Source organism: Gallinula chloropus, assembly GCF_964237585.1.
Source record: "Gallinula chloropus genome assembly, chromosome: 6".
In the NCBI taxonomy this organism is placed as follows: domain Eukaryota; kingdom Metazoa; phylum Chordata; class Aves; order Gruiformes; family Rallidae; genus Gallinula; species Gallinula chloropus.
Genome location: NC_140091.1, coordinates 23,651,092 through 23,667,796, shown reverse-complemented (window position 1 = coordinate 23,667,796; position 16,705 = coordinate 23,651,092).

Genomic DNA, 16,705 nt, shown 5'->3' with positions numbered 1-16,705 from the left:
TAAATTAGAATGACTGTAGAAAGGAAAGAAATCAGAGTAAAAAAATAAATTAAAACTATGCAGTGTAAACATGGATTTAAGAAACTTAATTTCATCCAGTGACAGCATTAGATCTGATCTAAACCCACTGTCGTTTGTAAGTCAGCTGGAACCCCACAGGCTTCTTTAATTCAGCTATATTATTGTAACCAAACTGTTGTTAAAATGGCAAACTCATTTGTTACATGTTTATAAATTATATAGTCCAATTCACATTTCTCTGTTTTATTCAAATTTTGGATTAAATATGTGAAAATACAAACTCAGAGGCTATCCTTTAGTTCATGATATATCCTGGATGCTCACATTAAAAATTATCTTCATAATCTGAAAAAAACACATCTGCTCTAATATTAGGGTTATTATTTTATTTCATTTATCTTTAATTGCTTTAGGAAAAGCTCGTAAAAACCATGAGGTATACCAAAGGTATGACAGGCTAAAGGACTTCACATTTCCAAACAAGAAGTGAAACCAAGCTGAAAGTACCAACTTCAGGTGGCCAAGGAGTCTTTTCAGCTACTGTCCGTGGGTATGCTGTCAGCTGGCAGTTTTACACATCATGCCCTTTTCTATTTTAGCGTCCCTATTCCAGGGACCAAGGCCATTGAGTTGAACCTTTTTTAGTTTAATATTTGCTCTGCTGTCAGATGTCAGAGGACTTTTGTTTTCCTGACTGTTGTGTTTAGAATTTTCCTGAATGCTTTCCTGCTACTTTCTGTCTCATGCATCCATTTTTTCTTCTATGAAGATGATCATAGATCATAGAATGGTCTGGGTTGGAAAGGGACCCCAAGGATCATAGAGTTCCAACCCCCTGCCACAGGCAGGGCCATCAACCTCCAGGCATGGTCTAGACAAGGTTGCCCAGGGCCCCATCCAACCTAGCCTTGAACACCTCCAGGGATGGGGCATCCACCACCTCTCTGGGCAGCCCATTAAAAAAGAACAGCAAACACAACCTTTTATGATCCAAATTAATTCCAAAAGCCTACACCACGTATTTCCTTTTCCATTAATACCTAAACCTTTAAATTACTTACTAAACTGAATCTGGCATCCCATGGATGCACTAAATCCTCCTGCACCTAGAAAAAAAATGATGGTAGGTGTAAGGATGATGCCTACTGCATCTTGTCCCACCATCACACAGAATATTGAGGAAAGGAGCAGACTTCCCTTAGCAGTGTGTATGGTCTGCATACTGGGCCTTCTGTTCACCTCAGAAGGGGCCCTCACATGACAATGACCTGTTTTCTTTCTTTATGGAAGCAATTTTGATACAAGGCATAGGCTGACTTCACCTTGGCAACACATCCAAACTAGAGGAACCATCAGCCACATTCCGTTCCCCTTGCCAAGCCTCATACCTGTTGTGCCAGAGCACCCAAGAGGGTGGGGGACTCACAGGAAGGAATTGCCTGCTGCTCCAGGTGGGACCTTGTCCTGGTTCCCTCTAATGCTTTAAGGCACCACGTTCAGCCAGACAGACAGAGGAAGAAAAAACAAAAACCTTTGTTAAACTGATGATTAACTTGTGCTGACATCCACTCCATGCACTCATGCCATGTCCCTGCTATTTTTATCGCAGTGAATATTCTCTGTACTTTTTCCCTATGAGAAACAGATGTTATTATACTCTTAGTGTTCACCTTGCTGTGATAATACTGCATATACAAGGTTGTGATCCATCAAAAACTTTAATTAAATGTTGATATGACTTTCTGTACTTATGAGCTGTAGGTCCCAATAGAAGAAAGAGATAATAAAAGAACTGCAGTTTGTATGCATTCCTCTAATGGTCGTCACCCATTTCATGGGTATTTGCACTACAGAAAGAAAAGGGGCCACATTAGCTTCAGTAATAGAGGCATGAAATTTAGAAATGACTAAATGTTGTGTGTTTACAGCTTCTGAATACTTAGATTTTGACTTAATTTTAGCAAATAACAGTTTTGCTGCTGGGTGAAATTAGATAAACTGTTTCAGCCCAAAACAGTGGGTATTTTTGTGGATTTTTTTTTTTTTGGTTGAGTTGCCAATTTCAGATAACAGAGGCTTGGTAATGAAAATGTTGAAATAACTTTTAACAGCCCAAATGGTACTGCTGCAATAAACTGTAGCATAAAAATTCAAATGCTCTTAGAGCTTATAAGCTTGGCTTAAATGGAGCAAAGCCTTACTTAAGTATCATCTTTTTATTTGTTTGAATTCAGCATATTTTACAAATGGAAATGTAAGATAATATTAAGAAAAGTAAATATTGTTAGGTACTGAGTCCCTTCCTTTTCTTTACATTAAAAACAGACTGTTAAAGGGAGCTTATACTCCAAAAAACTCTCAGTGCAACCGTGGAGAAATAAAGTCACCCATAAAGCAATACATTATCAGAATCAGGTTTTTTAATGGGCTTGATTTTTCTTCTCTCCCCAAAGTCTCCCCACTAGTGAAATCCAGTAGAGTGAATGCACTCAGTAAGAACCAAATCTTTGTACATGTTTCATGAGGGACAACATATTATCCCTCAAGGAATTCCTCTGCCCCTTATACAAAATAGTCATTGTATGAACACAACTCTTAACATAGTACACCTACTTTGAACCTACCAAACTGACACCAGGAAGGACATATCTGAAGCTACAATATCATGATTGTTCTGACTTCAAGTTTAGGACTTCAGGCCTTTTCCAGCAGGTCACAACACATAGATTAAAAAAAATCCAATTTATGGTCACTTTAAATTCCCGAGGAAGTGAAGATATTCTTCCAATAAAGAAACTATCATAGCAATTAAATGATCTTTGATGCTGCTGCTGATTATTATTATTATTGTTTTGGAGAGCTTCTTTTTCTTTTTCTTCTCTGGCTTGCATAATTTCATACTCCAGCAAAGTGATTTAGATTTTGACCCACTTTATCATTTTGTCTCTCTTGTCTTAGCAATGTCAATGATATGCAAATCAATTGTAATTAATGTATGATATCCTAAAGGCTGTCCATGAATGCAAGGATTCAAAGATGCTGGCAGTAACGTTTATCTAGACTATTGCATCTTGAATCTTTATCTGTGAAAGCAGAATTGGGATGAACAGGCATGTTTTTTTCATTGTTTAGACTTAGACGTGTTTTACAGATCTGTGTTTTGTAGTTTCTCAAAGAAGTTAGTAGCTTTATATAAGTGATATAAGGGCAAGCATTAAAAATTCAGATATAAAGCAGACTGCTTACGTCCCCCCACCCCACATGACTCTTGTGCTTCCCTGCTGTATCTAGAGGTATTAAGACTATAGTAAAAGATAAAACCTCAGATACATTAAATTGTTATTTTTGTTCTTTTTATGTTAGATAGGTCTTCTAACATTTACAGCATGCAGTAGAATAGGAGACTATTGGTTAAGATGTTGTCTTTACTAAGGTCTAATGTTTAAGTTGAAGCAGGTAAACTAATAAATCAAATATCTTCAACAGCAGGAGTAACAGAGCCCAGAGAATGATCTTGTGAAATTTATATCATATAATAAGGATGTGAAGTGTCTGACACTTTTAGTTTATATCATTTATCAACAGAGAGAAAAAAAAAACAGCTAGGCATGGATTATTGTCGTGGTGCATACAGTGAGGCAGATTATAGAATTTCTTCAGCCATCCAAAGATCACAACATAAATATTTTGACTCATTTACAAATGTTTATTCTGTAAATGAAACACAGTAGACAAATCCAAACCTTACATACCGAAGTTCCAGGCTGTAATGATACAGCAGACAAACACAAAAGCCAACTCTTTGATAGAGTGCAAATGAAAGATATGTATTCTAATCAGCACCCAATCTATTCTGTTTGATTGTTTTTTTTTCCTAATCTTGTTTTCAAATTTGAATATTCTCTCATTCAGATTGTAGAGAGGACTTCAGGGACTTTTGAAACCAAAATGAAGGCTGTAGTAGCTGAATTCTGAATAAGCTTAGCTGACCAATCCTTACTTTGAGCTCTGATATTTGTCATTTGCATCATAAGCTAGCTTTCTTCATGTTTTTTGTTGTGATACATCATATTAACACAAAACCTTATTTGGTCCTAAAAAACCCAACAAAAACTCTCAAGTAAATCCCATCCACTGTCTCTTAGTGTAAGATAGAAATGAACCATCATCGTAGGCGCATCAGACTAGATGTGCTAGAGTGAATGTAAAACTTCACGTTGGTGTTTCAATCTAATTCCTGTTAATGACAAAAATACAGAAATAGAGAGAGAGGCAAAGAAAGAGATGGGCAGAAAAAGAGAGAGAGGAAAAAAACGGTAATAAATTTTATGTTGATAAACAGCCATTTGTGATGTAACATCACAGGTCTATTGTCAAGTCAAAACTTGAAACTAACTGGGGTGTGTGGAACAGGGAAAAGACAGGGAGGTTAAGGAGATCTGGTGCTAGTCAGGGAAGGAGGAAACATCACCTCTTAGGTGTATTGTTAAATGTTTTATGCTAGAGAAACCCAGAGCTAGACACCATTTTTTTAACTTTCTGATGTTTCCCATTATGATTAAATTGCTGGGGTGTGTAATGCAATATCCTGTTTCAGCTTAACCCATATTCCTGGACCTCTGGGATAACATTTCCCTCCTTTTCCATCTCCAAATGCAGCACAGACCTTACAATCAAGGGAATGCCTACAAAGGGATGCTAACCAACCTTACAAGAAAAATCTGTACAGACATATGCTTAACCAGTGCAGTATATCTTTAGAGATAAATCCATCTTGGTCACAATCAATAGACCCTGAGGATTTACTGAAGTTAGGATACAGCTATAATAATTGTTCCTCTTTAGGGATAATTTCATCCAACAGTTAAATTGCTGATGAAATAGACTGAACAAGTAGCAGCTCTGGGGGCAGGCTAGTAAGTTTTCTGAGCTATGCAGAAAGAGGAAAGGCTAAAAGCAGACAAGGCTTGCTCAGACTTCTGATGGAGACACAAGCATGTGCATTTATATGTGTATGGAAGGGGGTATGCTCATGCTTTTGGCTTTGCAAACACACATATGTAGGACTGTGAGAACAGATAAACTAACACAGGCAATAGGGGAGAGAGGAATAAAAGCAACACAAAGAGAAATGATGGAAAAGACAGGAAAATGAAAGTTTCTGAGTAGTTTTAAGGGTACTTAAGACTATGAGATAATATATTCTCTCCAGCTTTTTAACCCATCTTTGATAAAACAAGAGATTACTACCCTCAGGCATATACCTTAGTATATCCTGATAGCCACTAGCAGGCCATACATCTTGTTTGTTTGCCAGCATTCTCGAAGAAACATTTCAGATATTCATATAATACTAGGATATTTCTACTTAGATATATGCAAGAACTTTATTTCCAATGCAAATTGAAAAGCAGAATTTAAAGCAAAATATCCTATATTTCCAATGTCACTGTATCTACAGGCTGAGACAATGCACCACATGTACTTAGTTCTGCTCCCATGCGTATTGTGAGACCACATTCCCCTCTCTAGAGGACTCTGCCTCTGCTTACCTTGGCTCCTAGTCAATAAGGCTAACAAGGGGTAGAAATTGCCTGGGTAAAGTCCTTGAACTACTGCATGGAAGGCAAGAATTTACAATTCCCATTATTTGTTCATAATCAACTGTGAATGTATTTGACTAACTTGTGTTTATAACAGTCAGTATTTTTGCAGTTGAGATAGAGGAAAGCATATCTGCTCATAGATCTGGCAAGATGTGTTTTATGCACCCAACTTTTCTTAAGTCATAATGAAAAAATCATATTATTGTAAACTAGTTGTCTTCAGAGAAAAAAAAAAGGAATAACTGAATCAGATCAATCAAAACATTAGACTTATACAAGTGCAGAAACTTGTACCCTTTTTATCCATTCATTTGGTGTAAGAAAGTGTGAATATAACTTTCCATGATTTAAATCCTTTTCTAGGTCTAGTGAATTATCTTAGTGGTAACAGGACACTTCTAGATACTACTTTGTTTCTTCAGTGTGCTGTCTAAGCATTAACTGCATCCTGTTAGCACACACAACGTGGTAAACTTGTACTGAGCTGCTGATCAGATAGCCTCATAGAATCACAGAACACCAGGTTGGAAGGTACCTCAAAGGGTCATCTGATCCAAACTTTCTTGGAAAAAAGCTCCATCTAGACAAAAGCACAGTCTGGACAACACAGCTCAGCCAGTCCAGACAAATCTTAAAAGTGTACAATGTTGGGGAATCCACCATTTCCCCGGGCAGTTTATTGCAATGGTTGATTGTTCTCACTGTGAAAAATTTCCCCCCTGCAAGGAAAGATAACAGTATAAGATACCTTTTGACTTGTACAAAAATCACTGATACATTTTTGAATAATCAGGTTACAAAGTAAAAGAGTAAGAATGAAACCTCAGAAAAAAATATACCCTTTGTAATACATCAGATTTGACCAACAACAGCTTTCAAAACATAGCGGGGGGGGGGGGGGGGGGGGGGGGGAGGGGTGTGTGGAGAGAGAAGAAGGTAATAAACGTGAGTACTGAATTCGCCATGTGGAGATGCAAAACCTGGCTATCCAGCGAGGGTTACAAGTAACGCCACCTTCCAATTTAGCATTTGTCAGGCTGTAGTTATATGCAACTACATTGCAACTCTTTGTCCTTTTTTGTTTACCAGGTTCTTAAATGATGTAATTTTTTCCACAAAGAAACTTCAGCGCCCAGGGCAAAATGGACAAGAAAGCAGATAAACCTACAATTCATCTGCGAAGTCCAGGCAACTTGAAATCTCTGCTCATTACCAGGTTCTGCAAAGCCAATGCTTATTTATTATATACATTAATTAATATTTTAATGGTATTGAGGGAATTTGTGGGAAAAGGAGAAATGTCATATTATACACACAAACTGACGGTAAATTTTTTTGCCTTTTTTTTTTTTATTTTATGACTCATAAGTAACGCAGTATAAAGCCATTAATCCAGTTGTCATTTTATTTTAGCTGCTAACTGCTTAACTAAGATTGATCTTTCAGGTGATGATAATGTTCATGGGATTTCAAGTAACAAACCCCACATATTACAGTAAATTAAATTTGTATAACTGGAAGTTAATAGATGATTTTATTATACTAAGCATAGTGGATACTTAGTCCACTTTCTGAAGTATTGTATTACACCATCGCTGGTGGTATCCATTGCAGAAACATTACCACAGGAGGTACATCACTAGCAGAAAGTTAGACCAGAATCTCTCTTCTTCCTCCTCATGTGATAAATGAATAAAGCAGAAGTGGAGGCTGATCACCTGAACAGCCCTTCAGATAAGGAGATGTCTAAGTTGTTACACAAATTTTAATAAATTTCTTTATTAACTTATTTGTGCTCATACATGTAGTCAAAGAAGCACAATCTGGACAAAGTAGGAGACTTTTAGGTCACCGAAGCTCCTTTTTGTTCTGCAACCTGTCTTCCCGTGGAAAAAATTGTGAAAAATTTCCCTCATGTAAGGAAAAATATCAGTATAAGATACCAGCTGACTTTCACAGAAACCACCAAACATTTTGAATCAGCATCTAGAGCAAACATACCCTTTGTATTATGGCAAATTTGACCATGAACAGCTTATATCTAAATGTATTAGATCAACAGATAGATGCTTTAGGACAGATGCCTTTGAATTGGATGTTGCTTTTTTTGTCATGGGTCTTGAGAGCATCCCACTGCTCAGTCACAGTGCAGGAGTCTGGCCTTGGAAATAGGGCAGGTCCTCAGTGGGTCTTCTGGTTCTTCCTTACAAGCTGAATTGGACCTTACCCCAGGCAAGCAGCACCCCAGGAGCTGAGGGTTGCATTGCAGTAGAATACTTTCCCCTACTGTCGCAAAGTCTTTGCCTCCTACAGGTAAAACTTTGTGCCTAATAATCCATCTAAAGACCAGCATGCAACACTACTCATGGGCATGTGTTTGTGCTTTGCTTCTCTGTATAACCCCGCCCTTAAGTTAGAAAGGATAGTTGGTCAGAAGGAGGGAGTATCACTTCCTTGAGGAACTCATCTCAAAAATGTGTTTGGGTGGGGAAATATCTAAATGGTTTTCCTATGGATTCTCGTTGCCTCATTCTATCAGAAAAGTACCAAGATTGTTCTCTATCCTGCCTCATTGCAATCCATTTCTGACTCTTCCTGTGTGAGAGGGAAGTGTCTCTGTTCTATGTGCATGTGTGTGCACAGAGTTCCAGTTGCTGGAGATGTTGCAATGGGTCAAAGGGCTCTGTGCATCTGGGGTCACACCAACTGGTGAGTGGTGTGGGTGAGAGTGTCAGTATATGCAATCACTGGTGAGCATCAAACTGTCTGGGAGCCAAGTATTGTGACAACTGCCTAAGCTCAGCAACTGGAGGGTTCCTTGTTGTGTATGTGTGTAATTTCCCACTGGGGTCCTCTGCTCTGACCAGCTGCAGAGGGGAACAGGATCAGGCCATCGGTGCTGCTCACATTTGTGTGAGTGCTGAGTGTGTCTGCTCGTGTTCACTTGTTCCTGTATCCATGTCTCTGTGTGTAGGGTGTAGGTATGCACTGATGCAAAGTACATGCCCGCCTTCACTACGGGCCAGAGGTGCAGCACCTTTGTCAAGTTACCAGATTTGGCAGCTCTGACATATGCAGTCCTGACACACCTCCCAGTCATGCTGGAGGGGAAGAAAAAGGAAAGGTCACAATGGCATGGCTTATTTCCCTTAGCAGGCAAAGTTACACTTATTTCCTGAGTTATTTTCTGCATTTTAAACTATATACGTGATTACAAACTACTCTACAAGCCAGATGTGTAACAGGTTTATAAACTCACCTCCCTGTTCTCTGAGATTTGTGTTTCTATTGAGAGCACAGCGTATATTGGTATCTAGTTTTGCAAACTGCCACCAAAAAAATTGCTTTAAAATGTTGAATTACAATATATTTCTTTGCTTCCTCCCCTGTTTTTCAGCCAGGCTGTCTGACCAACATTTCAGCAAGGATTTAAGGATTTAAGGTTATTTTACATAAGACTGCAATTATAAATCCACCAGAAATTCTGGATTTTCAGACAAAGGAAAAATACATAATCTCAGAAGCAATGCAAGCAGAAATGGAGATAAGTCTATGCACTGAGCTGACAAAAGGCAGGCGAAGATGGAGCTTGGTACAGTTACTTCTATCACACTGGGTAAAACTGATAAGGAATGAATGCAACTGGGCTGTCAGGAATATTGCCTGAAAGAGTGACAAGCTATTGGAAGGAAGGTGGATCTGGATTCCCGATGACGAAGACCCTGATTGAAGCACAGATAATGATTGTGATATTGTGCAGCTACGCCTACACTGAGGCTGGTCTGAGGCAACAGGAATGGGGTGAAGTATTGTCATGTAAAGGGTAAGAGGCTGAGGTTCAGAAAGGACACTCTTGCTTTCTAAACCCCTTCCAGAGAGGAGCCTAACTGAGGCTAGGTCCAGCCTCAGTCCCAATTTTGGTCAACAGTTTACATCTAAAGGATGTAAAGTCAACATTTGCCTCTCAGAGCCCCCAAAGAACTTCCACTGAGACGGTTTCTTAAAGCTGATACAAGTTCATTAAAGCAACAGATACAAAAGTTTGTGATTGCTGGTGTTAATCATAGAATCAGAGAGTCTCCTGAGTTGGAAGGGCCCCATAAGGATCATCGAGTCAATTCCTGTCTCCACACAGAGCCAGCCAAGTCAGAGCATGGCACTGAGTACATCATCCAGACGCTTCTTAACCTCAGTCAAGCTGGGTGCTGTGACGACTTAAATGCACTTACTGCAATAGCACTAATATAGGACTATGATAATAAGTAAAATACTATGATTATAATAAAATGCCAGCAAAATACTATGCCGGGCATTCTCACCAAAAGAGTGAAATTGCAGTTGCTTACCAGGAAGGCATCCTTGCCTTGGGTGGAGGAGAAGGAGCACAGCCCCTCTACTGCCTCTTCAGGGTCTTCAGTTTCTTCTCTTCCCTTCTGGGGAGAACTTCCTCAATCCTCTTTATAGCCCAGCTTTAGCTGTCCTGGTCCCTCACCCTTGCCAGGGTTTAGCATGGGCTGCTTTTAGTTCATTGGCAAACAGGGGTGTCAACTTTAATATTCATGTTGTAGTTAATGAAGCAAAAGGGCTCACTCTGTGCACCGCGGACTTCAAAACTCTGGGTAGAATTAGCTTACACAAACTCTAGGGTTAATTTTCATAATAAACGACAATATTTTGTAAATATATGACTGTAATTATAATTGGGTTTGTTTTTAAAAAGTATAAGCATCTTCATATTATTTTTAACAGACCATTTCTGAAATATTTACTTTTAATGTTAATGAATGGAATCTGCGAAACATTTTCCATTATTGAAAGTTTTCTTTCAAAAGGGATTTTTTTTCCTAACTTTCTCAGACAGTTCTTTATCACTCATTCATTACATGTGTTTTTTGTTTCTATAAGTTGGGTGACAATAAAAAATACAAATTGACAAATGACACTCCTGTATTATATTTATATTTATCTAGAAGTGCAACTAGACAGAACTAGAAGCAGTTTACACACTCCTATCTAATATCCCATGACAAGTTTTCTCTTTCCCATGATGATTTTGCTTTATCCCTTCTTACCAGCTGCAAAGATCAGCCTGAGCCCCTCCAAGATATTGATATACCCATTCTGCCAGGGACCCGAGGGAGAGCTTAGATCTTCTGGTTTGTATCTCCATTGTCCTCATGTTAAGAGTTTCTGCATCTGAATGTCATTTAATGCCTTCTTTGTCTCTTGTCTCTCTTTTTATAGTGGATAGGAGCTAGCCAGATAGCCTTGCAAACCAGATGTCTTTGCATTCCAAGAACTCACATGTTCTTTATGTTCAACATCAGTTCTACACTCCTCACATCCCACATAGCCCTAAAAAGGTGAGACAGGAAAAAATAGGAAAGGAAAAGGAAAAAGGGAAGGGGAAAGGAGTAAGGAGAGGGAAAAGGAGGAGGGAGGGCAAGGAAAAAGTAGGAAAGTTCCTGGTTGTTTTCATGTGTTTTTCAAGTAGTTTTTTTCCTCTAATTTTCCTTAACTGAAATTTCAGTGAGACTAGAAATGAATCTTGAATTAGTCTGGGCTAATTCTGCAAACATTCTTTTGCAAAGCAAACCACTCATTTAAAAAGAGTTGCAATTAGAAGCACTTAATAGCTTTCATGATTAAGGATACTGTTTGAAAATGCAGTGTAAGCTTATGGTGTTACTGCTTATCTTTATATTTCTAGGCATAAGAAAGGACATGGTATGTCAATTGTTGTACAATTGGTTAATCCATCCTCATTCACCACACTAAAAAGAATAATCAGTTTTACAGCTGTAAATTTTGGTTCCATCCAGTGAATCTGTATGAGGAGCAGAAGGGATTCTCAGAGAGAGCTGCCCATGGAAGAAATCAGCCCTGATGTATCAGCATGGCTTTTCTGGAAAAAAAAAAATAAATTCAAATGAGATATGCTACAAGAGCACGATGCAGCTGGATAAGAGATGCCATCTAGATGCATGGTAGGTAGCTTCTTTCTAAATGTAGCAGCAGTGAAAACATATTAAAGGTACTAATTTAAGGAGTTAAACAGTTCTAAATATATAACAAGGTTAATAAATGTATAGTCCATAAGACAGACATGACTAACACAGAAATTGGGTAAATAAAAAAATTACATGACAGCAATGAGTTTCCTGGATACAGATCTATGGATGCAGTAAAAGGATTAATAATCACTTTAGCCTTCTGAGTCTGAATTTGAAACATGGCATCTTAGGCTCTTTTTACCCATTTTTCCAGTTCCTGGTCTCCTATTTTCCAGTTACTACTGAAGATTTGATTTATTTTTTTTTCCCTTATTACTAAGTGATATGTTTATCATAAATGTGTTTCACCTTTTGCTCAAGCACGTGCTGAGTCTTCATGTGCTTGGTTTGTTCCTTTGCACATAGCTAAAATATAATTTTCAGATGAACTTGCACAAGAAGTATTAGCTGAAAAGCTTTGAAAAGTATTAAAGTAATATGGTCACTACTAATAATTTTTGTGAGCTACTTTAGGACACTTTAAGTAAATAGTTGTCTGTTTCTTGTTTCTTTTTTCTTTTAAAGCAAGTGCAAGTTGATATAAGACATTAGAAGGGTTGTTTAATATTTGCCTTTATAGCTGCTAAATGCTGACATAGATAACATCAAGAGTCTTATGATCAGTCTTCATGTAATATTTTACTAAGGAAAGACCAGTTGATGGTTGATTATAGTACTTCCAATTCAACATGAATTGAGTGAAGGTGTTGGGTTGCTACCTCTGAAATAGAACACTTTTACAAGCTTGCTTCAGTGTGACGGTTTCACCCTGACTGGAGGTCAGATGGGTCAGATGCCCACAAAAATCACTCCATCACTCCCCTTTTCAGCTGGACAAGGGAGAAAATAAATATTGAGAGGCTCAGGAGTGGAGATAAAGGCATGGTGAAGTCATCCCGCATGCATCATAGGCAAAACCGAATAAAGGAAAGAAAACTCTCTTATTTATTACACTATACACCCAGTGAAAGCAGAGTAGGAAAATGAAAGTTGCGACCAGATCTTAAAGTACCTCTCCCCACTGCTCCCTTCCTAGCAGACTTAACTTTATTCATGAAGCCTGCTAGCCCCAACAGTACTTGAGGTCCCTTCAAAACAGACCGTTAAGATGGCCATGCTACTTTTTCAAAATTTGAAGTTTTCCCAGGAGCTTTACACTTCCTCAATACATTGTCCTAATTCTGAGGACTATCTTAGAAAAAAAACCCAAGCTGTTTCAACAGAAGAGTATTTTCTTCTAAAGAAAATATGTCCACAAATTCTTTTGTATGGAGAAAAAAAACCAAACCACCTTTATTCCCAATCAGAAAAAAATGATTTTTCATCAATTGCAGAGAGAACACTTTGAAAACAAAGTGCTCCAAAAGAAAGAGAAACTAGGGAGGAATGAGCAGTGACATGCCTTAAGAACAGGGTAACTAAAGATTTTTTAAAACTTCGTTGCCTTCAAGCTTTGAGTATAACAAAGTTCTATTCCATCATCAAGTAGAAAGATGTTATATTAGGCCAATCATTAGCATCTCCATGAATCAGTAAAAATACGTATGAAGTTGAATTCAAATACTCAGCATTTGTGAATTAATTGTGGTTGGAGTATTTAAAATTTTGTATATTGTATATTTTCTCAGTTGGAAAACTAATAATCTGTTTACTGATTTCTGATCTTTATTCATAAAGGAAGGAATTATTCACCCTAAGAAAGGGTGGCAGAATTGGGCAATACAGTAAAAAAAGTCTTCATTCTGCTTGATAACACTCATTATTTCCACTTTCATTTTCCAAGCCCTAATATCAGCAGCTACATTGAGAAAGTACATGTGAGAGCATCACCAACCTTTGGGAGAGGTTTTGGTACTTACAATGCCAAAGTACATTAAATAGATTATTTCCAATGAATCCTCCTTGTAAAACTCTGTTTTTCCTAAAGAAGGGTTAAATACTTAAATTCATCATAAATTGTGGTTTACGTTCAGATAGTAATCATGAGTGAGAAGTTGGGAGGGGAACACAGATTGTATATTATATATACAAAATGACATGAGTGCTTGTTGTTCTGTTGCAATAATACTTTCTGAAGTAGTATTTCTTAGAACTGAGTCCTTCAAAATGAAATCGTGTTATATAAAAAGAGGCGTATTCAAGTGCAAGGATGTTTATCACCTATTCAAAACACTGGACTACTTTTCTCTATTTATAATTCTGTATTGTTACAGAATTATTCTTTAAAATCTGAAAACCCAGCACAGAGAAAATAAAATTGAGGACAAGAGATAATTAATTCAGGGAAGTACATACTGAAACTCATTAAAAGGCAACAGATTGATGGCATCTGTTAAAGTGTTAAATATATATCCCCAAAGCAATACTATTGGTCTTTGATCCTTTTTTTTTCCCAGCCAAATGCAACAGATTTTTTTGTAGACCTTTAAAATGTATTTTTTTTCACAATCAGATTAGTAGGAAGTAGACTAAAATGTCCTGGTGTTTGTTCATAAATAGGATGTACTTGTCTTCTTCATCAACATGAGGAAGACAAAGTAGTAACATAACATGTTAAATAATCACTCCTTTTGAGCCTAAATATAGTAATTCAAAGTCACATATTAATCTTCATAGAAAGCAGACCCTCTAAGGACCATAGCTGAAATTAATTAATTCAATTGTAGAGTTGCGAATGACATTACTACACATTAAGTATGACCCTTTGTCATAATGACTGAAGTATGACATGTAAATATAATCCTAACGGATGTCTGAAACATAAATCTTAATGCCCACAAGAAGTCCTTTAAGGATGTGCCTACGCTGTCTTCCACAACAACCTTATAAAGAAACTGATGTAGATAAGTGGGCAGTGAGGTGGCATGAAAACTAGCTGAGCTGCCAGTCAGAAAGTGATGTCCTAAGTGGCCAGAAGTTCAGTTGCAGGCTAGTCTGGTGATGTACCCCAATGGTCAGTCCTGGGAAAAAACTGCAACATCTTTAGTAAAGATCTCAATGATGTGGCTGAATGTGCCTTCAGACAGTGATACAAAACTAGGAGGAGCAGCTGTTACACAATATGGGTGTGCTGGCCGGGCTGGAGAAACAGGACAACATGAAGCTCATGAAATTCAACAGACACACATGCAAAGTCTTGCACCTGAGGAAGAATAATCCAGACACTGGTACGGATTGGCTGTACAGCTTTGACAGGAGCATGTGGGGGTCCTGGTGGACAACAACTTAAACAGGTGATCTTTCCCCTCTGTTCAATCACTGGCAAGACACCTATGTGGGCTCACAGGACAGAGGTGAATGTACAGGAGCAAATTCAACAAGCAGCTGAGGGACTGGAGCATCTCTGCTATGAGATATTAATATTTTGTTACTTTAAGAATTTAAAAAACCCAAGAGAAATCGATATTATGAGCACTTGTATTCCTTAAATCTTTACCCTTAACATTTTGGGGTCTGTAACAGAAAAATCATATCTAAGAGTAAAGAACAGGTTTATGCAAATGGCCCTAAAAGACCTGTGTGAAACGGCATGGAATCTCCTAAGGCCACACTGTGGCATGTTCAAACTGCAATAACAGACATTCATGAAGTAGGAAGCACTTTCTGTCAAGAAGGATATGAAACACTGGAACAGAGTAGAGTTTGAGTAAAGTTTACAGAAACCCCAATGAAATTTGTTTTGTATGAACAATAGTCCTTGAGGCAGCTTTGCATTTTTCAAGTAGCTGAAAGTCTTTCAGTTCTGCTGTGCGGTTGGAATTCCTCTGTTTGGCTGTGATTATTTGCACATAACAGCAAGAATGTAGCAAATAATATAATAGACTGTCCTTAGGTTATTGTTTTTTTCAATTGTATGTCATGTAACTAAAACATCTATTACTTTTAATTAGATTGTTAATAATAGACCATATAGGTATCACCTTCTGCATTTTGAAATATTTTTCTTTATTAAAACAGCCATTTAGCAAGAAGTAAAACGTTTTTCAGACTGAATTCTTTATAAGTTAAATAAGTCCTTTGATGTTTCAAAAACACATTCAGTGCCAATACTATGCATGTCATCTATCTAATATTATTATCTTTATAGGTATAGGGAGGTAAGATGTGATCTTTTTAATGGAGACAAAAAAATTTAGCTCCCACAAAAATTGTTATGCAGGTAAGGACTATACCTTACAGGGAGATTTCTAAGTAGCTCTCTCTATTTGTATTATCAAAGTTTAAACTGAGAAGTTTCCACATAGAACACAAAGAATAGCTGGTAGTTAAATCCAAACAAACTGTAATTGCAACTTAAATGTATACAAAATTTACATATAAATGAACACATTTCAGTAGAAGCACTTAAAAAGCTGGTGGACATGTACATGCATGCAAATATATAAAGAAGTAATCCATGATGATGGCAGATATACAGCCCTTTGACTAGGTCTACTCAGTATTAGAATTAGAACTTTTCCAATGGAAAAGCTGCCCTACTACTAACAATCACTGCCAGTATTACTTAAGTTTATAGCATCCATAAAAATGATGCTATACTGATGGGGAAAATAAAATCTCCCATGCAGAGGGAATTTTATAACTAACATAATACAGTCATAGGCAGAAAGAATTGGATCACAGTTTTTCTATTTTAGATTGTTTAGAGCCTTTTAAATTCACATTTTTTGTTCTTTATATTGTGTGGCTGACTACTTTAGCTGGTGTTATTAATGAATAGCATATCCTCCTTGTTAGAGAAAAAAATAAACACACCACATTTGAAATGGAAATAGTAATATTAAATAGATGCTTTCCAATATAATCAATCAATCAAGTGAACTTGCTGTTTACAAAAAGCTGAGATCTGTAGAGGAATTAGCACACCCCTTTCATGTAACCACTACCTTACCAGAGATGCACATACACACACAAAGTAAATTTCATAGTTATTGCACAAAATAAGAAAAAATTAAGATGGGATGGAAGGAATTACTGGCTTATAGCAGTGATCCAAAAGGGATGTGACGTAGTAAGCAGCATGGC